The sequence below is a fragment of the Cricetulus griseus genome (genome assembly GCF_003668045.3).
Source record: "Cricetulus griseus strain 17A/GY chromosome 1 unlocalized genomic scaffold, alternate assembly CriGri-PICRH-1.0 chr1_1, whole genome shotgun sequence".
Taxonomy (NCBI): domain Eukaryota; kingdom Metazoa; phylum Chordata; class Mammalia; order Rodentia; family Cricetidae; genus Cricetulus; species Cricetulus griseus.
Genome location: NW_023276807.1, coordinates 269,375,963 through 269,402,509, shown reverse-complemented (window position 1 = coordinate 269,402,509; position 26,547 = coordinate 269,375,963). Strand labels below are relative to the sequence as shown.

The following is a 26,547-nucleotide window of genomic DNA, read 5'->3' as shown; positions in this document are numbered from 1 at the left end:
GTTTTGAATATGCAGCTGCTTTACATGGAGCCATTCTCTTTCCTGTAAGTAAATTATCACCTGTGGTCTGCAAGCAACCACAGTAAATCCATTAGCTCATTAAGCTGGACCTGAGTGGAACCATGCCTTTGGATTGTCAACAGTACCCAATCTTGGATTAATAGACACTATTCCTTTCCAGGAAAAGTCACATGACACCTGCCCCTCTCTTGATCTGATAGACTCTTTTGCAATATCTGAGACAGCACAAACAGCTATTGATAGAACCAGTCATTAATTAGAACCTTAATTTTCTTCATATTGTTTATGTAGTAAAATACACATAACACATTTACCAGTTCCATGACTTATATTTTTTTCTTTTTGAGATTATAACATGGTTACATCATTTCCCCCTACGCTGCCCTGCCTCCAAACCCTCCTGTGCCCTCTCTTTTTCAAACTCTGAGCCTCTTTTTTTTCATTGTAGTCACATATATTCTTAAATATACAAATATGAATTGCTTAGTCCATACAATATTTCTCATATTTTAAGAGCATACTCAATGGCATTAAGCATAGTCAAAGTGCTGTGCAATCACTATCCAGACTTCATTCATTCCCCCAAAGTCTGTACCATTAAGTATAACTAAACACAATCCTTCTCCTCTAACAACCTTCTAAGTTCTGATTATACTCTGTGCTCTCTAAGTGTGAAACTAGCAGAACAGTACAATCTGTGTGTCTTAACTACTGGTCTGTTGTGGGAAGAGACACCATGACCAAGCCACTCTTACAAAAGAAAGCATTTAACTGGGAGCTTGCTGACATTTCCATCATGGTAGGAGGCAGATAGGCATGTGATGGGGGAAGTGCTTCTGTGTATTGTTTGCCTTATTGGATGATAAATAAAATACTCTTTGGCCAATGAGGCAGCAAGTTAGATGGGCCTAGGAGACAAAGAGGATTCTGGGAAATGTAGTAAAGAAGTGGTGATCCACAGGAAGTGACATAGCAAGGAAACTCATATATAAACAAGGGCAAAAAGGAAGTGGGCTCCTTTCTCTTCCTCAGAGTCACCATGTGAGCCCGGGATGAGGACACCAACAGAGGGCATCCAAAATAAGATAAGTCTTATAAAATATATAGATTTATGATAATTAAGACTGAGCTAACAGATGAGAAATCCTAGTCATTAGCCAAGCAGCATTTGTACCTAATATAAGTCTCTGTGTATTATTTGGGGCCCTACCTCGGTGGACAGAACTCAGGCAGCTGGCGGAAAGTGCCCCCGTGGCGGTAGGGCTCAGGTGGCTTTTGGCGGAAAGATTTATGGTAACAGGTAATGCATTGGAGCAGTGTCTAAGAGTTTTATGTCTTTCGATCTGCAGTGAGCATAGAGAGCAAGACATTGAGCTTGGTGTGGGCTTTCCCAAACTGTTCCACTAACTGGGGAACAAGCATCCAAACAGCTGGTGGGGGCCGTTCTCATTCACACTGCATACCTGGATGTGCCTTACTACACTTGGCAGGTTGTTTCTAGGATTCTTACCTATGGCAGCATGTATCAGAGTTTCATTCATTTTAAAGCCGAATATATCCTGTTGCATTTTGTCTTAGTTTCTTTCCTTTTTTTGTGACAAAATACCTTGACCAAAGCAACAAAGAGCAGAATGACTTTATCTGATTGTAGGGACATTAGTTAGCAGGAACTTGGAGTAGCTGGTCCATAGTCAAGAGGAGGGAGGCAATGCATGCATGCAGGCTAATATCAGCTAAGTAGCCCCATTTCCTGCAGTCCAGGAGCCAAAGCCCACAAACAGTTACACACACAGTGGGTTGATTTTCCTGCATCAATGAAGAGAATTAAGATAACCTCTAACACATTCTTACAGGTCCTGATTCTACGTTGGGTCAAAGTGACAATTAGAAGTTAACCATTTTCCATTATTTTTGTCAATGCAAGAGTTCAAACTTCTCCACAGACTTGCCTGAATCAAATTCCACTCTTTCTATTTAAATATTAATTATTGCAATGCGTGTTTTTCTCCCATGTAAAAGTCATTTTTCTTTCCAAAATATGTTGGAAAAATGAATTATCTGCTCATTTAAGTTATCCAGCATTCATCAAAATAAAGATTAAAGCACTATTTAAAAAACATTTTTTTATTTAAAAGTTTTTTTCATTTTACATGCCAACCTCAGTTCCCCCTCCTTCCCATTCTCTGTCCCCATCTCCTCCTTTCCCACACCCTGTCCACTCTTCAGAGGGGGTAAGGCCTTTCTTGGACAGTCAACAAAGTCTGGCATACCAACTTGAGGCAGGGCCAAGCCCCCTCCTTGTATCAAGTCTGAGCAGGGTATCCCACCTTAGAGAGTTGGCTACAAAAAGCCAGTTCATGCACCTGGGATAGGTTCTGGTCCCACATGATCAAGCCACATAACTGTCACCCACATTCAGAGGGCCTAGTTCAGTCCCATGCAGGTTCCCCAGCTGTCATTCCATAGTCCATGAGCTCTCACTAGCTTGGGTCAGCAAAAACAAACAGACATAACACAAAAACAAAAACAAACATTTTCTGTTTTCTATGTATGTTGTAACTTTAAAACATAACCTCGGTGAGAACGGGGAGGACTACACAGTCCCATTTTTCTTCTCCAAAAAATACATAAAATTTGATGATACAATGTTATCTATAGAGACTTAAGAGTTTCTGAATGTAACAAATACAAATAATGTTATTTTCCTTTATCATTTCCCTTTTCACCTTCATTTTTCTTACATCCACAACCTAATGAAGTATCAGAGTTTACAAAAGAAACCCTGGCCATAAAAGTGATTCACAAGATGTCTGCTGCCTGATGACCCAAGTTCAGCTCCTGGAAGCCACATGGGAGAAGGAAAGAATCAACTTGTGTAAGTAGTCCCTTGACTTCCCCATGCTAAACCTGTAGCACACATGCATATCTCTCTCTCTCTCTCTCTCTCTCTCTCTCTCTCTCTCTCTCTCTCTCTCTCTCAAACAACACACACACACACACACACACACACACACACACACACCACAAACACACATACAGGTACAAATGCAGGCATACAAATAAATATAATAACATCTAATAAACATCTAATAAAATGTCTTTATTAAAAAGTATTTCTGACTTTTGACTTTTCCATTTTATTTTGAGTTTCATGGCAAAGCAGTACTCATTAAAATATTCTATTGGATAGATGAATATAGAGTTTATAAAAGGCAGAGCCACCAGAGAAAAACAAGGAGACTACAGTATACACTTAACCTTCAGTGTATCATTACTGTTGGGTCTGTCTGTCTGTCTGCTGTGGCTGGGAACTGGCTTGTTTCCCCAGGACTTACATGCTAGCAGCTTGTGCTCACTGTGAAGGTGTAGAATAGCAGAATCTTTGAGGACTGGGGTCTAGAAGAAAGCAGTGATGTCACTGAAAGTGGCACCTCAGAAAGGTTCTGATGAACTTGACTCAGGACCTCAGTTAGTCATAATATGACCAAGGTCTCATAAAATGAGGTCACCCCACAAGCTTGCTTCATTGGCATGTAACTGTTTCCACCACTGTTTCCCTGCCATGCTGTGATACAATCACCAGTCTACCAAAAGATGGGACTTCTCTCTCTCCAACAGTCAACCTTCAAAACTTGCATTATAAAGTGCTCAACCGTGACTATTCCATAGCACAACAGAAAACAAAGACACTGTCAAACTCCTTTCTCTTTTCCCAGTTTCCCCACGGTTTCAACTACATATGACAAAGAATGCATTAGTCCCTGACAATAACATCGGAAGGGATGCTATATGCCAATTTTGCACAGCGTTCTTTTAATTTTAAATTTTGAAATAGCGACAGATTCATAAGGAGTTGCAAAAACCAGAGGGAGACTGTATGCCCCCTTCTGTCATTTATAATGGATAACACCTGTCTACCATGATACACCACTCAAATCCAAAGTTCATATTTATACAACCCATAGCACTATCCATTACAGCTATTCATGTGTGGGTTTATAATATAGTTCTCCTAATTTTATCCCATGAACAAATTGATAACTCTCAACTCCATCATTATACCATCCATGCTATAGTGTAATCCCATATCTAAACTCTGCCAGCCTCAAATCTGTGCTTCATTATCAATTTTTTTTTTAATTTCAGTACTGTTTTATAAATGTATTAACACAATGTGCAATTGTCTGGGGCTGGCTTTTTTCACTTGGTTTCGTGCTTTTGAGATTCAGGATCTTCCAGCTTAAGTATAACCAGGGCTTCCCAAACATTAAGCCACTGACTGACATCTGTGTTGTACCTGGTTTGGGCTCTAATAAGGCAGCGGAGATTGTGCATGCTCGGATTCCCTGTCTGAGCCCATATTTGCATTTCTCTTGAACAAATGTCTGTGAGCATTCTAAGTAGCTGTGCCTTCTCCACTCTGTATCTTCCACCAGTGAGGTGCAAATGACAACTCACTAGGGGGTAGCAAATTGAGGTAGAGAATGCCTGAAGGCTGGTCCTAAATAACTAGACAGAGCAGGACCTTCTCCCTGGAATGCTAAACTGCGGACAAAGTTACTACCGTATAGGGGTCAATCTACTGGAGCAGTTTGGCATATCTGACCTAACCCCTTAGCAAATTAAACACAATTCAAGTGCTATGCAATCTAATCCAGATACTAAAAACATGTCTGTTACAAAATTACATTCAATACAAAGAGTTGTAACCACTTATAAAGCTACTTGAGAAGCAAATCATTATCGTGGCATTACCACAGTAATATAGATGCTACAGGGATAAAATCTTAGTGACCCTCAAAGGTGGCTCATCCACGTTCTTTGTTTCCAGGCTTCTCCTTCGTGTCATCATCCCACTGAATTTAACACAGAACTTCTGTTCACCCATTCCCAAACATGGTGGCTGTCAACATGGGCCACATCTGGGTCACCGAGGGGGCTTGTTACAATCCAATTGCTCCCATTCCCAGAATTCCCGATTCATTTGCATTTTAACAAGTTTCCTAGGTGATGCTGAAGCCGTTGGGTCTGGAAACCACACTGAGAACCACTGACCATAAAAACCAGAAGAAGCCACGTATACTGTGGTCTAGAATAATCCTTCTGTACATGGTGAAATATGTGTCTTGCCAAGGCTCCTCCTTATTGGTTTAATAAAAGAGCTGACTGTCCAATAGCTAGTCAGGAAGAGATTTGTGAGAGAGCCGAACTAGGATGTTGGGAAGAAGAGGGGCAGAGTCAGAAGAGTCATGAGCCACATGGTAGAATTTAGATAAGAAACATGTTTGCCTTCCCCCTTCTTCACCCTCGTCTCCCCTCTCTTGTGCTACCCCCCTCTCTCTTGCTCTCCCCCTTTAGAAAAAAGAAACATGGGTTAATTTAAGTTGTAAGAGCTACTTAGTAACAAGCCTAAGCTATTGGCCAAGCATTTATAATTAATACTAAGTCTCTGTGTGATTATTTGGAAGCAGCTAATGGGACAGAACTGATCAGCAGTCCTGACAAAAACCTTTGCCTATAACAGTGTCTTCAAATAAGAAAAGCAGTGTTTGCAGAGATAACAACAAGGGATCTCAAGTGTGAGCCAAATGTGCTGAAGTAGCTTGGCTTGGTAGCACTAACTCTCGAGAGGCAGAGCAGGGCTTTGCTCTTTTCTGATAGAGTGGGGACTTTGTTCTTGTGTGGGTTTCACTTCTGGGATTTTGGATGTCAGATCTTAAAAGTTATCTAATTTAATCTCCTTGAAAGGCAAGAAACTCCCCCATATCCCTGATAAATCATCAGTCCACACTCTTGTACTTGTAGAAACGGGTAGCTCACCCTTTTGGTGTTTTCAAATAGTTGCCATTTCTGATGGGGAAAGTCCAGCTAAGCCTTACTTTAAAATTATATGAATTAGTATCCAAACTCAGATATAAGAGCATGAAACAACCTTTTGTTTCTCCAACAGTCTTTTAAAATACCTCACATAATTTCCTATTGAGAGAGAGAGAGAGAGAGAGAGAGAGAGAGAGAGAGAGAGAGAGAGAGAGAATCAAGTCAGTCACAAAGATTCAAAGACGTGTTACAGCAGGCCCGGCAGAACAAAGTGAGTAGGTTTGGGCTCATGAGTCAGGTTAATGGCTATTAATGGCTATTAGCCTGAATGCCCTCATCTGCAGTATGAAAATGGGTAACCCTGAGTCCTAGGTACTCCAGATCAAATAATGAACACCAGTCCCTCTCTAAACTGAGATGCAACTCATTAGCCATTAATTTTATTAATTAATATTCCCACTTTCTTTGCCTAATATTCTTTATAGTGTTTTCCAACTTTGGTCTTTCAAATTCTCCCTAAGTATCTAATGTATAAATTCCCGTTTGCCTCCTTCCAACTATTTTAAATAATACTGGGACACTGTGAGTCAGAGTAATCTCTGTTATAAAGTTTAAAATGCCCTGTAACAGAGATGTGAGCATGGAATAGAGGATTAGGGATACACATGGAAAATTCTGCTACCCCATTGGTCAAGGTTCAAGATTGGTTCTCTCTATCTGAACTCTACCTCGATGGTAATAGGATCCTAGTTTGATGAAAGAGTAACCAATCATTCTGGTTGTGTGTCACTAAGGTTTCTTCAACACCCTACACCCCAGACAATCTCCCTACAGTCAATATCAGAGATTTGTACCTTCTCAGCTTTTCTTTCCACAAGCTCGAAAATGTAACCTTTTCTTAAGCCTTAAAAATATTAATTTCATTCGTCCTCTATTGCACCAAAGAGACACCAAATAGGATGTTTATCTTGTCTGTTTTGCTCATTAGCTCGAATTAAAAAAAAAATCAAAAGATGTCCCATCCTTTGGTACATCCAGATGCTGGCTTCAGCATCCCAACAGTGACATCCCTTTTGACTTCAAGCTGATTGAAACTTCCCCAGGAAGACTGGCAGCAGCTGCTCCTCTTAGACTGTGCCAACTTGTCCTTCAGTGGCAGGCCTAGCTCTTGCTCCTCCAGCCTCTGCTCCCATGTCTGTAATCACCGCTGACTGACAGAATTTTCTGTTCTAGTCTCTGCACTGGCCTGCTGAGGGATGTCTTCACTTTGCATGAAGCTGTGCAAGCAGGGAGCCATTGACATTAGCAAAGGTACCTCAGTGTTTACTAGTAAAAGGCAGACACTCCCACTCACTTTGCCTGCTGAGGGTCTTCATTCACAAGCACAGTTCCTTGCACATGGCCCCCAAAGGTGACTATAAAGTCAGAACCCAGGGCTAAGTAATGCTTCCAGAGCTATGAGGCAAACCATTAAGCCATGCTTAATAATTTCCCTCATATTCAGAAAATACAAAACATAGAAAAAACATAGCAAATAAGTGTTCTTTTTCCCTAGTTCATCTAAACTGAGATGCAACTCAGTTCAAGCCCTTTAATAGTTATCACCTCATTTTTAAATTATTAATCTAGTGTCAAAAGTCCATATGTATTATATTTGTGTGTGTGTGTGTGCGTCCTAAATTGTTTTATTGTGGGGACGGCAGTATTAGGGTCAGAACCCAGGGTCTTGAGTTTGCTCTTTTGTGTAACTACACTCTCAACCCCAAATCTCCTAGTTCTTTTAATTTAAATATTCCTTGTCTATTTTTGTATTTTATAGAACTAATTTCTTCCTAAAGAATCCAGGCCTGTCTGTCAAAATGTCTAATTTTGCTGGCTTGTCTGATTACTCCCTCTGATTAGATTGGGTTTACTATATTTGGCAAGAATATGACCTGTATGACACCACATCACAACCAAGGACACATAATACAAGATTGTCTCCTTCCCAGTGAGTGGCCTGCAGGAGACAATCCCCACTACACAGACACAGTGTTCACTTTGCAACAGACAAGCTGTAGGAAAAGCTGGGGCCCTGTGACAGCCTTGCTTCTCACCACCTTTCCCCAAAAGATGGTACTGATCTTTGTCTCACAAGTTACTGCCATGCCTTTTCTGTTTTAGCTATTATAAATTCTCAGCTTAAAAAAGGAACTGACAATTAAACTGATGTAAATATCATTACAGATTTTTGCTCTCAAGTTTTTATTTACTATCTTTTAATCTAGTATGATAAGTATTCATTTTTGATGTTGAAATTATCCAAATTTGGCAAGTTATATTTATTTAATGCCATCTCCCAGTGGTAGACATAGTCTCGGGTTGATTAGCTTTCTGTTGAGTTGCTTTAATAATTCAGTGGCCTTTCACTTTAAAAGGATTTTGAAATTTCTACATAGTTTAAGTAGTTGGAAAAAAATATTGTTCACCTGATGGGATCTTGAAAACAAACAATCTGGGATGTGCACTGGAGACATCAAATCATACTATGCTTCTATGTTTGACAGAAAATAGTTCTTTAATTCAATTTTAATGGGGTTTATTTCAACACATTATTTGTATAAACTATTAATGCTATAATAAAAGTATTAGAAAAAATAACTCAAGTTTCACTAACATCAAAAAATAAAACCTTTGTTTTCAAGTTATCCCTAATTTTTTCATTATTATATGCTTAATACATAAATAATTATTTCTTATTTCCAACTATTAAGCAACAAGGTCATTGCATTTTCAGAAGGAGCAGATAAGAGTTTCAAGAAATTTGGGTTTAACATGCTACATGATAAAAGCAAGCCCTACCACAGAGAAAAAAATACTTAATTATTAATTTGTGTTATTCCAATAATAGGGACACATGATAAAATGGAACACAGCACAAAGCAGCTTTAACTAATGCTTTCTATAACCTGAAAGGATCCATTTCACATCTCAAAGTCTCTTCATGGCTTCTGAGCACCACTTGAGAAAGTTCAAATCCACAAAAACAGCATCCTTTGTTGATGTAGCTCTTTTTGTCTTTTTAAATAATTTTTTATTTAAACTAGAAACAAGATTGTTTTACATGTCAATCCCAGCTCCCTCTCCCCCCTCCTCCCCTGCTCCCACCAACTTTCTGTCCCAACCCCTTTCTGCTCCCCAGAGAGACTGAGGCCTTCCATGGGTGATCATCAAAGTCTGTCACATTATTTTGGGCAGGGCCTAGACCCTCCCCCATGTGTCTAGGCTGAGAGAAGTGGGCTCCCAAAGTTCATTTGTGCCCTAGGGATAAATACTGATCCACTACCAGAGGCCCCATAGATTGCCCAGTCCTCCTAATTGACATCTCGTTCAGGGGGGTCTGGATCAGTCCTATGCTGGTTTCCCAGCTATCAGTCTGGGGTCCATGAGCTCCCCCTTATTTAGGTCAGCTGTTTCTCCAGCCTGGCCTAGACCCCATTGCTCATCACTCCTCCCTCTCTGCAACTGGATTCCAGAATTCAGCTTAGTGTTTAGCTGTGGGTGTCTGCCTCTGCTTCCATCAGCTACTGGATGAAGGCTCTAGGATAACCTATAAGGTAGTCATCAATCTCATTGTTGGAGAAGGGCATTTAAGGAATAGGCCTCTCCACTATTGCTTAGATTGTTAATTGGGGTCAACACTGTAGATCTCTGGGCATTTCCTTAGTGCCTCTAAAGGCAAATTTATATCAGTCTTCTGCAGAGACCAAGCCGTATTTGCATAAACATTCCTATCACCAAGTGTCTGTCAGGTAACTCTCCTTAATGAATATATTAATAAAATTTCATGGTATCATTTTATCAAAGCTTAATTAACCTACTCTAAATTGTTTGACATCTTTGTTAGGTGCTTTTAACTGTTTGAAGCAATAGACAACATGAGCTGTGTCTGTTTCACCTGGGACGCAGTGAAGGCACGGAGAGTGACCATTTGCTACCAGAATTACTGGCTCAAAAAATCAGAACGTGTTAAATTTTGAGACTTGTCAGTAATGTGTGACTCATTTTCTCTGAGTCTTGGTAACACTGTGATGTAAAAATTATTCATCCATGCTGTTTTTTGATGACAGAGGAAAGTCAAGTTTAACTTTTGTGAGTAGGAAACTGAGAATTTTTCAATGTTTAGGGTGTTCTACATTTTTGTCAGTAGCTACTGCTTTGTGTTTTTATTGAATTACTGGCCCTTTGTTTATGATTTTTAAGTACTGTTTATTAAATATGGGAATAAGAGATTCCTCTGTTAGCTAGATTTATCTCTTCTCTAGTTTGTCTATCATCTATCATTATAAATGTGTAGTCACATTGATCAATCTCTACATGGCATCTGGTTAGACTTTCCCCATTTGTTAATCATCATTGTTGGATAACATTTTTTCTAATATTTTTGCAGTAATATTTCTACTTTAGAGTCATTTATTTCTTGGTGTTTGGTATAAAGAATAATCAACTCTAACTTTTTTTTTCTAAATTGTTAGTCTGGTGGTCAGAATACTATATGTTTAATTCTTCCCACTTTTCTAAGGAAGTCATTAACAGTTACACTAATTTTTCAAATTTTGTTCCATCACTTGGTCTTTTACTAATGTTATCTATGTATATTTTGGATCTCATAGGCCATCTTCTTCCCATAGAGTTAAGGATTAGGGCTCTAAAACTACAAAGTCTGGGTTAGAATCCTGGTTTATCCTCATACTGTGAGACTTTGGACAAGTAATTTAAATCTTTCTGTGTCTCCATGACTTATTGTAACTAGGATAATAATTTCCCCATAGAGATGTCAGGAGTCATACCTGATATAGTTCGTATAGAATGTTTATAATCATGCCTGGTGAATGGTAAATGTTGAATAAACATTGTTTATCTCTTGCAAACATTTTCAGACTAGTCTCTGTATTTAACTTTCTTTTCTGAACATCAGGAATGATTTGATGACTTTCACACCCTCCTTTATAAGAAGCAGCCTCTAGTATGCCACACAGTAACCTGCAACTGTGAGAATCCATGCCCTTGCCTAGTCTCCTCTCATATTAAGTAAGACTGGTCCTTGTAAGAAATAGATTTCAAAATTGGTGACATGTGGGACTCAAAGCCAGGTTAACAAACATATGTGAAGGGATTTCTTTTACCATTTATTAATTATAAAACAAGTAAGATAAAAACCTGAGACAGTTACCATGGTCACAATGCCCCTGCCACCATTCGCCTTCTCCAAAAGGGCCTTGCAACCTTCCAGTCCCCTCCTATTCTGTTCTCTCTACTTGGGTCTCCAAGACTCCTTAATCGGTTTGGACACCTGAATGTGAACTCTGAGTCTCAGACCAAAGGCTCTATTCAATTGGATACGGAGCCAAACGCGTGCCTGCCTTTCTTCTAACCTTCTCTGGATCATTTGTCCAGGAGAAAGTCAGACATCACGCTGTGAAAACATTTAAGCAGCCTTTTCAAACACCACAGAAAAGGTATGGATGGCCTAACATGAACTATCTCTACCCCAACATCCACGGGAAAACCATATTGGAAGCAAGGGCATCTTCAAGACCAACCCCAGTTTTGAATGAAACTTCACATTAGACTCATTTAGAACCATCTAACTCCCAACAACCAAATCCACGGCAGACTGAAATTATATGAAATAACAAATATCCATCAGTTTATGACACTGAGTCAGAGTAGATGCATTATAAAGCAATATTCATATAACTATATACCTTCCTGTTCAAAGGTTTGTTTCTGGGACAGCCACTGAATTTATAGACTGATTTATAGGAAACGAACTCACAATTTAACATGCCCATGCCACTCAGGAAGAAAAAAAAAATTTAGCCTTTCCAATTATTCAAAATGTGTTTTAAAGTTTCTATGAGGTTTGTTTGACTAGGTCTAGCATATGTCTATTGTTGTCTTGTGGCTATTTTCTACTTTACCATTACATTCATTAGAATTAGGTTTATGTTATCAATTTGAATGCAATCATTTTTATTAATTTTGTGCCTAGTCAAGTTAAAACAATTTAACATTTTTAATAGCTGGGTGACCAATAGATTTTCTTTTTATTTATTCTTTTCTCAAACAATACCCCTCAACTGCAGCCTCTTCACCCTCCTGTCCTTCCGGTCCACCCCACTCCCCTAATCCCCCATATCAACTGCTTCTCTGTTTCCTTCAGAAAAAGAGCAGGCATCCCACAGATACCAACCGATCTCAACCCAACAAGGCGCAATAAGACAGGCACAAGTCCTCATATGCTCAAGTATGTATTCATACCATTTGAAAACAACATTGGCCTGCAGCTCTTCTGTCACAACTGTGTACTCTCCTTTGTAATTTCATTGCCAAGGTAATACATATCAACCCTGAAAGCACAGTTGGTAAAAAGACTTTACATACGGTGTCAGTGGCTTGTTTTCTTCCTTTCTTTGCAACAGTTGCATGGTTTTAAAGTGCCAATTCCTTCAATTTGAATAATTTTTTCATTCTAGAACATCTCATCTTAATAGAAATATAAAATAATTAAATATCAAATTACACCAAATCAAACCTTACTTTCAAGTTCTTAATGATAGGACTAAAAGTAGAAAAGATGGAAGTTGTTTGCATAGTTCATTATCTTTCATTTGTTACTATTAATCCTACTTATCCTTTAATCAAAAATAACTTTAACTCACTCATCCATGGACAGGTGAATTTGGAACCACAGAAATAAATAAAAAAACAAGCTTCTTAATTTAAAAAGTTCATAATTGAAAGGGAGCAATATCTTCCTTGGGAAAAGAGAATCTGAACAATTATTCTTTTTAATAACTTTCAAGAGTAATATAATTTCTAAAAAACATGGAGAGACAATTTTCAACATGAAACTGGATAGAGGGGAAGCAATGGGGGCACTTTTCTGAGAGCTGGGAAAATGAGCAAGCTATGCTACAACTGATAAATTGATTTTTAATAATGTTAGAAGCTTGCAAACCTTCTCTCTTCAGTGTACTGCACTAAGGGAATACAGAAGCAGGTGCTGGGACACCCTCTGAGGATTTTCAATTTCGTTATTATATTGGTGTGAAGAGAGAAAGCCAAAATAACAACCAGGTAGCGTAAAAGGTTCATTATCACCCAGAGTTGTTTAGTGTTGTTTTCTTTCTCTTATCTGTGGCTAACAGAACAACTAAGCACTTTATACAGAAGGCAAAATGAACATGTAAGCTTCGAGTTGGAGGCACTGCATTTCACAGATTCTAATTCTAGAAATGAATCTTGCACATAGAAGATAATGCTTCTTGGGAAGCCCCTTGTCTGTACTTTGCAGACAAATCTTATGCCAAGACTTTCCAGAGTGACTTATCACAACGCCAGGTTTATAAGCAGGTTTGATCAACACTAGCCGAGCCATCTCACACCAAACAGTGCAGGATTTACGAGAGTACCAACCATGACGATAACAAATAAGCTGGCCTTTTCTGTGCTTAACTTGGAACCGCAGACATTTTAAGCTCAAACCTTTTCAAGTCTCAACATCTGTTGTGAGAATGATGAAAACAATAGACTTGGGGAATTGGATTTACTGCGATGCTAATTTGAGTGGCCTGACTTAATGTAGCTACAGGATCTATATGAACACTGGCAGGGATGGGAAAAGATTATCTAATCCACACAAGGAATTTTTGTGATTGTTGAGACTGTAGATTCTGCAACTCCATTCAAATACCCTACTTTGCCCTGAGGCAGCATGGTGTAAAATGCCTTAGTGCAGAACTGGAGATGCCACTTCAGTTCATATACCCTCTGACTAGAATCACAGCATTCTCTTTTTAATAAATGTCCTGTTAATTTCCTGTGTTCTGTGAAAATTCCCATTGGACAATTATACCAATAATACGATGAATGTTTGTCTGCCATCAGATTCTCTTAACAACCACGTTGATATCTTGACAGGAATACTTCAGCCTTGTTTTCCTTGTAAAATAAATGGTATCTTCCTCTTTACTTTTGCTGACCAAATTTAAGAAACTGGTTTTAAGTTATTGCCATGTGTTGCAATCAAGTCCAACAGCACATGCTGAAAACTAATTTGTTTTTGAGAAAGATGACTGGCAAGCTGAGACTTGCATTGAGCTAAAGCACAAAAATGCCTTCAGGAGCTAATTGAGTCTCCATACTCGGAGTGCTCCTGGGTTTGAAGCACGCTGCCCTTAGATACGTCCCTCTTCAGGAGAGTTTCTGATAGGCTACTTAAATTTGTGTAACTTCTATTGAGCTTATGCTTTGATAAGTTCACATACACCTATAAAGTGTTCTCTTATAACCTCCTCACTGTCTCTGACCTTAATCCCACTTAATAACACGGTCCTCCCCATAGGCTTTGCCTCACATTAATGCCTGTTATTTTTTTAAGATCATCCGAGCTTAACCAGAATCATTTGTATGACCATGAGTCTAGAACTCTCCATCAAAGGCTGGTAGGATGCTCAGTAGATACACAACTGAAGACAATGCTGTCCCACCCAGAGAATCCAGCAGTAGCCAATAGTTCATCAGAGAGCTCTCAAGAATTCCTGATTGACTGCTGATGGGCACAGTCTTGTGTAGGCTCCTTACAGATATAGGTAGCAATGGCTCTGCTGGCTGTATCATGGCCAGAGTTCCAGATTCCACAACATGTCTCCATATCTCACAGGCTTTCTGACCACTCATCTGTGATGATCCTTCAGCCTTGGAAACATGGTGCAAATGTCCCATTTAAGACTGAGTGCTCAACCACTAATTGTTCTCAGAACCTTGGGGGGCCTCTTTCATTTCAAAGAGGAACTTCTCTAACTTGGAACCAAGATTAGTATTTCTCTATGACAGCTTGGTGCCAAGTCATCCCACTAAACAATATTAAGCTCCCCTGGGGGCTGAAGACCTCCTCAGCCAAGTTTGAAAAATAAACAAACAAACAAAATAACTAAAGTTACAGTGCCAAGTATGAATTCTGTCTTGTACTTTGGTGCTCAAATCCAATCATGAAGTAGTAGGTTACACCGTAACCTTCACACCACTACTGTACATGGATATCTTGCCTATCAGGTTAGCATATTTACCATAGTGTTCACATCTGGGTTAGACTGTTAATGCCCTTTTCTCCCCCAGGCATCTACAAAGTTCTGAATGACAATGTGAAAGCCGGAAGGCAGGCAAGAAGCCTCTGACTCAGATCTGGCTTGATTTCCTCTATACTTTGTGAGTGAAGTGTGTGTTGCTTACAGTAACAGTGCTGTCAACTAGTTCTAAAAGGCAAAGGAAAACAGTGGCAAGAACTTGTATCAACCAATCCTGGGCATACACCCAAGGACTCTGTATCCTAACATGGATGTACTGGGTCGAGCACATTCATTGTTGCTTTATTCACAATAACTAGGAAATGGAAGTGGCCTAGAAATCCATCAAATAATAAATGGATAATAAAAATGTGGGGGTGTACATACAGAGTGGAGTTTTATTCACCTATTCTAAAAAAAAAAAATTTTGAGAATTGCAGGTGAATAGACAAAGCAATAATAAAACTATAGTGAGGAAGATAACCCAGGCTGAGGAAGATAAATCCCATATTTTTCCTCATATACACAGCCAAGCTGCACAGCTCCGGAGTGGTGTGTTAATGTGGGGAACCTGTAGAATAAGGAAACGATAAAAGCTCCATTGGGATGGGAAGAGCCTTAAGGGAAGAGAAATAGCAGAACTTGGGTAATATGAAAATAGAGAAGGGGAATTTTCAAGTTAGAAAATTGAAAGGACAAATGAGGGGGGAGGGTTAGCCCAAATCATTTTTTAAGTGCTTTGCAACACTGGTGGGCAGCATTGTTTGAAAAAGGTAAAGAAAAAAAAACCTATGCAAACATTGTAATTCAGGAGATTCTTTTCATATTTATGCTAGATGTGGATTCCAAAATCTTCCAAGCATAAGTTCTACCACTGGGACACCTCTCTAGCAAGAAAACTATGATTCTATATCAAATAAAACCAATCAACTAAAAAACACCACAATAATTTAAAAACCTTCCTTAGGAAGATAAAAGCAAAGAACACACAGTTGACTTTTGACTGGTGTATTCCAAACTATGGAGAAGTTAGAAATCTGAGTGAGAACAGGTTACTTTGTTTCTTGCCTTTAATTTATCAGAACAATCACTATTAGTATGTGAGAGATTGGAATTATGTTTTGCTTAGAGGAGTACAGGATGAGAGATACCATATCAGAGGGAGCCACTATAGGTCCGAGGAGAGGAGAGATCTGGCACTAGGGAGATTTCCAGAGACCTACAAGGATGAAACAAACTGAAATCTAGGCAATGGTGGAGAGGACAACCTAAACATGCTTCCCCTATAATGAGACTGATGACTACTTTTTATGCCATCCTAGAGCCCTCATCCAGTGGCTGATGGAGAAGAACACCCACAGATACACACTTGTAGGGGAAGACTTAGGGGCTGGCTACAGGTGTGTCTGACCACGCTTGTGAGGGCGTGGTCAGAGTGACGTAATGTGACTGCGTTTGCGCTTTCGGTTTCACTTTGCTTCTTTCTGTACAGACTGCTGCCACGCCAGCTGGCTAGGTCGCTCTGTAAGTAAGGCTTTTCCCTATTAAATACCCTTATATTTCTACCTGACTCTGTATTGGTAATTTCCCACTATATCTGGTGTCAGAAGTAGGATATTGGAAACCTACACCCCATGTGGATTCCATCGGGCCCTCGGCCTAGGCCCAGAAGCATCGGGACAGCACAAGCATATGGAAGCTGCTCCGTTGCCTCTCAGCGGCCTGACAGGGCAGGCTGTGGCGGCAGGTTTCACTCTTTCTCTGGGAACCTTGGGGCATGGGATCATCCCGATCACTGACACCATCCTGTTATGATAAATCTTTCTGCCAAAAGCTGCCCAAGCCCTACTGCCACGTGGGCGGTCTCCGCCAGCAGCCCGAGTTCTGCCCACCACGTGGATGGACAAAATAATACAGAGACATATTAGGTACAATGCTGCTTGGCCAATGACTAGGATTCCTCATCTGTTAGCTCAGTCTTAATTATCATAAATCTATATATTTTATAAGACTTATCTTATCGGACGCCTTATTGGTGTCCCTCCTTGCCGGTGGCTCACATCCTGCCGCTGGAGAAGGCGAACGGGAAAAAAGGGGGCCCTTCCTGTTTCTCCTTGCTTAAATATGAGTCTCCTTGCTATGTCACTTCCTGCCTGGATCAGCACTTCTCTACTACATTTCCCAGAATCCTCTTTGACTCCTAGTCCTGTCTAACTTCCTGTCTCATTGGCCAAACAGTATTTTATTTAACAACCAATAAGATAAACATACACAGTAGTACATTCCCCATCATAGCTTCCTTTTCATGTTATCAAATACTTGATAAGAGAGAAAGGTTATTCCAGATGAGGGATTACCTAAGACCACTAAACCTAGGAGCTTAGAGTCACTGGGAGCAACTGAGTGTTTGCTTTACAAGATGATGGATGGCCGATTGTATGAGTCTTGGTCAATGTTAAATGCACACGAGTTTTAGTGTATTTCCCCATCTCGAGTAGAGATGTATAAACATAGAATTGCAGTAACCGCTTTTCTTAACATTATTTAAATAGTATTTAGTCTACCTGCAAGCATAACTTGCTCCAGTAGGAAATCACTTTACAGATAATTTATCAGTCAATCAGAATTACTCTCTGTGCAGAATACAATGAGTGATTCAGAGTAAAACATGGTTCTGTAGTCCCTAGAAAAGCAACAGTGGCAAATACAAGTATGCTAATCGGGTTCTTGTTGCTGTGACCAAAATGCCTCAGCAACACAAGAAAAGACAGACTTCATTTTGGATCATTGAAGAGGGTTCTGTGTATCATGGAGAAGGTCTTACGGTCAAACAAAGCAGTTCACTTTACAGTGACCAGAAGGCAGAGAGTGAGAACATACATGTCTCAGACTTCCTCCCTTTTCTCTTTTAATTCCATTAGATCCCAAGACCATTGTATGGTAACACATCAGGGTGGGTCTTGCTCCCTTAGTTAGTCCTCCCCTGAGATTCCTCACATACACATTTAAAGGTATGCTGCATTAATCTCCTAGACTCTTCTCAATCTGATAAAGTTGACAGTCAGGATGAACCATTACAGTAGAGGCAGCAAACATAAATCCTACTAGGCAAATAAAATTACTGCATACCTAATGGTTTTTTAATCCATTACCAACATCTATATACTATTTCAATAAATAATATCGGACCCTTGGCGTAGGCACATGCACTTAAATATTAATCTAGTCCCTAAGACAAACATACCTTAGCAAATGCTGTCTACCTTGATACCGGCAATGTCCTGAAACTACAATATGAACAGGAATATTTCAGGTAAATTGCTAGAGGCTACATTTTGTTTTCTAAGTAATTGCATTTCTCAAGGATTGATGATAGTCTTATGAAAACAAGGCACAGTGAGCACACCTTAAGGAAGATTCCTCCAGCAGGCTGCCTAATTCAATGCAAATAAATCTAGAAAACAGAGCAAAGACCAAAATGTTCCCAGCACCCTGCACCCCAATGTGTGTCACGGAGGATGACTTAATCAGTGCTGTGGGTGAGATCACTAGCAAGCCAAATGCTTCTTCAATATGAATCCTGAAAATAACTTTACTGAAAAATATGACCCATGTTCTTTTACTTTTTTTTTCAAGTCTGAGTCTCAAACAGCAGAAGAAAAAAAAAGAATCACTGTTCTGGCCTTATTATTTATATGTGAACAAGCCAGCAGTAAGAAAGAAAGCCAAAAGATCATGTAATAAGATTCCCTATCTAGCTATGAGCAAAACAGGCATCCATATAATACCCTAATCAGCAGCTCGTCACATTGATGGGGTTCCAGAAGACCAGTGCTCTTCACAAGCAATGACCTTCATTATACAGAAACACCCAGCGTGAAAGACACCTCAGAAAGAGGAGCTAGAAAGAAGACGAGGGACTTCTTTGTAATAGAGGACTGCTCAGGGTCACAGGTGCCCCTCACTACCACAGAAGAGGAATAAATTCAATGAACAAACCAAGGTGCAGTAAGACCACTCACTATGCTTAAAAAGTAACCAATCAATAACAAAAAGGAAGAGCTGCAGCAAGGCACAGATCTATAAATATTCATCAAGCAAGATAGTGTGGCACAACACAAAACTCCTAAGCTCTGGTGTCCCAGCTATTTGTCAACTACCAAATCTTTGACCTTGGGAAAGTCGTCCAGATTTTGAGATTCAATTTTCATCAATGCAGATAAGATGCTTACCTCATAGAGGATAAATATGTAAGCATATCTTTCCTAACATGTATTTGGACTCTAAGCCTAACTAATGAATAAGAAAGGATCGTATTGATTGCTGAGAATCAATCTGACAAATTGCAATTTTCTCAGGGCCAAATGAAAATGCAGCCTATCTTAGGACAACCTTATAGAATTCTTCTGAAAATTAGAGCATTAGCATGTTGGCAAATGCTAACATGTTCATGGCACCCTCATACATGCTCCCATATAACACATACTGGGTCGACAGATACAAAATAAAACATAGTAAATGGATAGTAAAGGATACTGCAACTAAGGGATTGCAGGGAAGAAATAAGGAGAGTGAAAATAAAAATAAAAGCATAAGAATTGGGATTAAAAACTAATGAGAGTGTGATAGGGAGACGAACACACTCTATCCTCCACAAACACACAAATACCCTATTTCTAAGCCTGTGATATGTTATACTATAAGACAAAAGGAAACACAGGTTGCTTGTTGACTCACCTGAAATGGGGACATTAACCTACAAAAACGTATCAGGAGGTCAGAACGGCACAATATTGAGACTCAGCTTGAAGATTGAAGGTAGACATAAACCAAAAGGCATCTTCAAGATGGAAAAAATGACAAGACCATGGGTTGCCCTTTGAGCTTCAAGAAAAGATGTAGCCCTGTCAGTTCTGTAATTGCAGCATCCTGCCCCTGACTTCCAAACAGTGCATTTGTTCTGGGTAAAGCTTTTTCACTTCAAGGTTTTCTTTTATAGTGGCGATAGGAAGCCACACAAACAGGAGAAGTAACAACATGGCCATCACTTCCTCAGAAGAGGAACTAGACCCTCTGACTGTCATTGATGCTGATGGGCCAGAAACACCCTCTATCAAAGCACAATTTTCTTTAGATAAAAGGGAAGTGTCTATGAGGTTGGCCAGGTTAATTTTATGCCAAGATCCTTTTAGGAGAGGGAGAGTTAGTAACAGAAACAGACAGACAGTCATGATGTAGAGCATTTCATCCTGAAATACTTAGAAATACTTTCTAAAATACATCAGTTCTCTTCAAAATAGAGTCACTGCCTTCCTGAACAGCACAGACCCATCAGTGGTGACCAGAGCAAAAACCTGCCCATACAAATGGTTTGCACTTGACACAGCAAGGCTTCTCTTTAGATAGGGTGGAATTTTTTAGCTAATAATTAAGCACCAAATGAACCATTTGAAAATTTCAGTGCCCTGAGCAGAAGAAAATTAAATTAAGCCAAAATTAACATACTAGGTCCAGGCTGAGTAAAGACAGATCATTGCTTTGTCTAGATTCTGCCTCGTTAAGAAGCTGACCTTCAGAACGTCCAACCCCAAAACACAGGTGATAGCATGACACTAGCGAGCAAACATGATAGCTGCCTCGATGAAGCTCAAACAGATGTTGCAGCAGAATGATCTGTTGGATATGGGGGCAAAGCTTCGAGGAAAGATAGGGTTACATTTGATACTCAGTTCAATTCAACACATACAATAGAACCATTCATATTAAATGCCTAGACTTCATGGTGTAAAGGGCACCATCCTCACCCTTCAAGGAACTCAGTCTAGAAGAAGGAAATATGGTGAGCAAACAAATAAAACATAAAACAATATTCAAGAAATTCAGACTGTCAATGGACATCAAACAATTGAAGTCCAGTGATGCAGGAACTACTGGTACCAGTCTTTCCCTTACCTCCTCCCTGTGAGTGCTGATGTCCCAATCTCCTCTCTTGGAGGAACAGAGTCAGACTGGATGAGACCCCACACTATTATCCTAATTTTACCTTGATTACATCTGAGGAGCTCTGACCTCCAAGAACAGGCTGAGGCTGAGGTACCAGTGATTAAGGCTTCAACATATGAATCTGGTGAGGGACACAACTGAGACAATCACAACTTGTCAATCAATAGATAACGCTGACCCTGAAAAAATTATTAGAAACTTGGAGCTAAATAATATTTTTAAAAAATCCAAAAGCTTCCAATCTGGTCTGTCTGGATGGGAATCTGGCAGGCTACAAAGAGGCCCAAAACTACTTTTCTGTTGTATAACAGACTACTGTCATTTTTAAAGCCTATGTTTAAGAACAGTGGGAAAACAAGTAAACTTGGAATGTTTAATAAAAAATAACTATGAAAGCATGAGTAATATAGAAATACATATAATTACCGACTAGTTAAAATCTTCAGCTTATTGCCAGATGCTTAAGGGTGCAATGTTTTGTGACATTTTCATCATAAATATCTAAGAAAATGGTAACAAACCAAATAGAATTCACAGTATTGTGAAAAGCCAACCATTTGGGTTTATTTCATCCCAGGCATCAGTAGTCTAAAGGGTGGTTCATGTGCACAGGACACACTGAGCCTGACTAAATAGGAGCTCATGCTACCACTGACACACGAAAAGGCTTGGTTTCTCCAGTGTGTTCTATCTCTCTGTATTTAAAACTGAGAGAATGACTTATGTAAGCCATTAGTACACCAGCAATGACAACTTTGACTTCTGGGGATGCTAACCCTAAGAAGCAGCATCAATCCCCACTTCAATTTATAAAGCTATGCTCTGTAGGCAAGCAACTCAGACAACTGGCCTCAAGTACCAGCCACAACTACCTCCTTGTGTTTCCTGACTCCAGAAGTTAGAATTGCCATGGAAACGTTCACCTCAATTATAGCTAAGAGATGGGTATGGATAGAAAGTAGACTCGTGTTCACAACAGGACTTGAGAGTCAGGCATGCAAAAGCACGGCTGTCCCTTTTATCATAAGGTATAGCATTGTTGTTGCCAACTGATCAAACATGAGTCAGGAATCCCACTGAAGGTGCTGTAGCAGTACAGGCCTGTAACACTGGCTACTCTGGAGGATGAAGTAAAGGACTTCAAGTTCTAAGGCCAGCCTGAGAAATTAGCAAAACCTTGTGTCAAGAAAAGGGGAAGGGGCTGACAAGCTCAGAAGTAGAATGTTTGCCACACATGTATAATCTCTCAATATTATTTTTTTAAAAGGAGTGTCAAGGGGGGACAGTACCACCGAGGTGACTGCTGAGGTCAAGCCCAAGCTGTGAACTGAGAGGTAAATCACTACTTGAAACACCTGCCCCCTCCTTTGTCAATAACAGTCCGAGGAGATTCTAGAGCTCCTATAACGCATCACACTGGGTGTGAACTTGGCATCCTGTCATGGCATGGCCCTAGACTCTTCTGCTCATGGGATGGATGTAATCTCCTAACCCAGCTGCCCAATCAGAATCAACATCTTCTGCATGTCAGTAAGCTACTCATCCTCCACAGGAGCTCCACATGCCCAACAAACACAACAGCCACATCACTGTCTGTAAGGGACACTCTAACCATGCCTCCTTGGGGCTGGCTACAGATGTACTTGGCCATGCCCCCTAGGGCATGGTCAGGGTGAGGTGAGGGAGGCTTAAGAAGGAGGGACACGCACACGGGAGCCCCTTCTTCCCTTTCTTCATTGGCTTGCTATACTTACCTCGTTTCCTGCCGGCCGGCTAGGTTGCTCCGAGTAAGTAAGGCACTCCCTAATAAATATCCTAATATCTTTACCTGACTCCATATTATTGGCAATTCACCTTTTAATTGTCTATACAGCCACATCATTGTCTACATCAGCCACATTACTGGCCACATCAGCCACATTGGCCACATCATCAGCTACACCATTGGCCACATCAGCCATGTTGGCCACACCATCGTCCACATCAGTCACAATGGCCACATCATTGGCCATATCAACCATGTTGGTCATGTTGGCCATATCAGCCAATTCAGCCATATCATTAGCCACAGTGTTTCCTAAGGTCCCCGTGTTCCTGATGATCTGTACTCCTACCAGTCCCCCACACACAGATAGTAGAGTCAAGACGAGTCAACTATGTACTTAAAGACTTGCGATACAGAAGTTCTATCTACTATAGCACAGGTACTATACTATAACCTAGCTTTAAGACCCTGTAACATGTAGAATGTCTAATAATAAATAAAGTCACAAACTCTCAGAAAGAAAAAGAAAAAGCCTGTTTTCCATATGAAGAATGTAGACAACAACGTATGGATATGTGTAAACAAATGTATGCATGGATGCAGCATAACATGTGGAAATGAGAACAAGAAAGCCTATTAGGTGGTGAGGAGGGACTAAATGTAGATCATGAGCATGAATTATAAAGACAATATAAAGCTAATTGTGTTCCTGACTCTGACTGTGCTGTGGACTTTTGTTTGGGCTGGTAGATAAATGTCTAAAATATATTTGATAGTGAAGTATAAAATCTGATGTGAGACCCCACAGCTTCCATCTTGGACAGCTATTCTAACTGTATGGAAAATTCATTGATTGTATGGTCTTTGGGTCTAGTTAATTTCAGTATGTGATATTTTTCCCCACATTTTTATAATAAACTGAAAAGCATAAAGTATTTTCATTTAACAAGACAGCTCTCCTGTTTGTAGAGCTAATCAAAACCATAGACAATGACTTCCTTTATGGGTCTGTCACATTCTGGGTCACTACGTGCCTGCTGTTTTCACTCCAGTACCAAGTACCAGAGGACTGGAGAGAGCTCCTGTATCCCAGAGCCTGGGGAGTCAATTAAGCTTGTCAGTCTGATCAGAAATCACATATTAATTTCACCCATTTTTCCATACATAAACTTGTCCTTAAATCACCACCATCATTTGTCCTATATCTAGGTACAGCCCCTTTAGGACTCTACTTAGCAATTATCTTCCATTTGAAAGTAACAGCTTTCTGTCTTCATTCCATCACTGTGCCAGGGTACCATGTCCTGCCATCAAGAGAACTTCCAACTCTTACAAAGGACCTATCAAAATCTGCACTTTGTAGAACTTATTTGTGGGGATCCACAGCATCCTTATTCCCCAAATACAATAACAGCTTCCATCCCAGCCTACCTCCTCTGTGAATATCAGAACTGCTGCTATCTCCAACAGCTAGAGATGGGTGAAGGTGTCACCAAAGCCTTCCACCGTCACCCTCAATACAGAGCTCCAGAAAGAGAAGAGGACACAAAGGCTCAGAGTCTCCCTGCACCTGGTCACATTTGCCTTGTCTTGTACCTGACTCTAAATCCTAACAGCAGGCAGCTCCAAAGAGTAATCACTTCAAGTTAATGACTTGCCAAGAAAGGACATGTGTATTTAGTGGGAACTGCTCTGCACCTTATACCATGGATTATAAACATGGATTCCCTTCTGAAGTGTTGCCTTTGCTCTGGCTCTGAGCTCAGCTGTTCTAAGGTGTACACATGGTGACAAATATTAGCCCATGTCTCCAATAAGTACCAGCAACATGTCTAGATTTATATTTTCTTACATAAACAAATCCAAATAAATGTTTCCCTATGTGTCTTAGTCCAGTGTGTCCAAATACAATTCCACTCTGAGGAGCTTATATATAACAGAAACATATTTATCACAGTCCTGGAAGCTTGGATGTTTAATCAGGGCAATATCAAACAGGTCTTTATGAAGACCTGTTCCTGGATTAAGAGAGATCAGCTTCTTGTTTTGATGTCATCACATGGCAATAGAGGTGACACCTCTCTGGACTCTGTTGGAATCTGTGTGACCTAAGCTTTTCCCAGAGTCACTCCCTGGAACCTACTGTCCCTCAGATATCTAAACTTCAACCCACGAATTTTTCAGACCACAGCACTGCATGTTACAGGTTAAAGATTAGCTTGGTGTGAGAAATTTGAGTAGTTTGGGGGATGGCGGCAAAGCTAATAGAATATTATTTCTGGGTATGTTTTCAGAAATTTTTGGTGTGTGGTTCAGTTAACTGAGTGGGAGTTTCCATCCTCAATGTAGACAGGCACTGCTGAATGACTGAGAAGTCACAGGAAAGAGGAAAACAGAAGTGACAATTTGTCCATTCTTCCTTTCAAGAGTAAGCAACATTCCAGTTGTCGGAGACCAGCACTCTGAGCACCTTGGTGTGTGGGCTGTGTGTCTTGCAGAAGCTGTTGTTTCCCTAGTTCTGAAGCTTCCAGACTTGGATTGAACGGCCTTTCTAAATCTCTATCTTACAGATTTCTTGTCATGGGCCTTTTCAGCTTCTATAATCATCTGAGCCAAATTCCGAATGATCCCCTCTGTATGCATGTGGGCTGTTTGTCTGTCTTTCTAAAGAATCCTCACTGGTACACTAATACAACAGAAACCATGATTATACAAGCCCATGGATATGTTCTTTGCTAAGCAATTACTACTACACTGTAAAGTGCCTTCATTTTATCTAAACACAACTTATTTAGTCACACTATTCTTCAAGATTTACAGGAAATGCACAAGCTTTTAGATGAGATGGTCAAAAGAGAGACACTCAAGGTCAACAAAATTAAAGTCATCATCAATGACGACAAAGATCATCTAAAACAAGAGAATCTTACAAACAAGGCCACGCAGATTGGATTCTTGGGAGAAATAACTACATATCCAAACTCTACCAAATCCAAAGAAGGCTCTTAAAAAGAAAAGTAGCAGCCTGTTAGAACTTTATAAATGATGAAAACAAAATCAAGATGGTAAAACACTTTTCTCAAAGTTACCTGTTAGTCCACAAAACTAGAGTTAGAAATAAGATTCAAAATCAGAGCCCACTGTGGTGGTAGTTTGAATAGCAGTGCTCCCTATGGGCTCATAAATCTAAACTCTTGATCATCAGGGAGTGGAGTTACTTGGTAGGGTTTAGGAGGTGTGGCCTCATTGGAGTAGGGGTAGCCTTGGTGGAGAACCATGTCACTGGAGGTGGGCTTTAGTTTTTAAAAGCCCAAGCCAGGCCTAGTGGCTCTCTTCCTGCTGCCTTTGGATCCAGATGCTCTCAGCCACTACGGCTGACTTCATGCCTACATGCTTCCTGCCATGACAAATATGGACTAAACCTCTGAAACTGTAAGCCAGCCCCAGTTAAATACTTTCTTTTATAAGAGTTGTCAGGGTCATGGTGCCTATTCACAGTGACAGAACATTGACTAAGGCACCTACCATCTTATAGGAGAGCACACACAGAAGTCTTCACTACTTTTAGGGATTATGCAAAATTCTTATATATATTTGAATAGCAACATTTTAAGATTTGGCACAGAATATGAGGAATGGAAAACTAAAATATGAAAGAAGTAAAAGATGTATGTCAGCCATGATTAAAACCAGATTTTGATGAAATAGATTTAATATATTTAATGCTGTTATTTGAACAGAATTTCCCTACTGTCTTCAGAATATAATTGATTTAGTATGGTATTCCCTCCAAGCTCATCATCACGGTGAAATTTTAAGCCATTGATCTTT

General features: G+C 40.0%; 1 protein-coding gene and 1 long non-coding RNA gene across 2 annotated transcripts in view; one reads left to right on the top strand and one right to left on the bottom strand.

Moving 5' to 3' along the window:
• The window catches only part of Hs6st3 (heparan sulfate 6-O-sulfotransferase 3), a 726,575-nt gene that overhangs the window by 468,121 nt on the left and 231,907 nt on the right, over nucleotides 1-26,547 (bottom strand).
• On the top strand, nucleotides 1,205-10,750 carry LOC113833261. The gene is made up of 2 exons (XR_003480837.2): nucleotides 1,205-2,896; nucleotides 9,725-10,750. It is a non-coding gene; the product is annotated as an uncharacterized LOC113833261 (long non-coding RNA).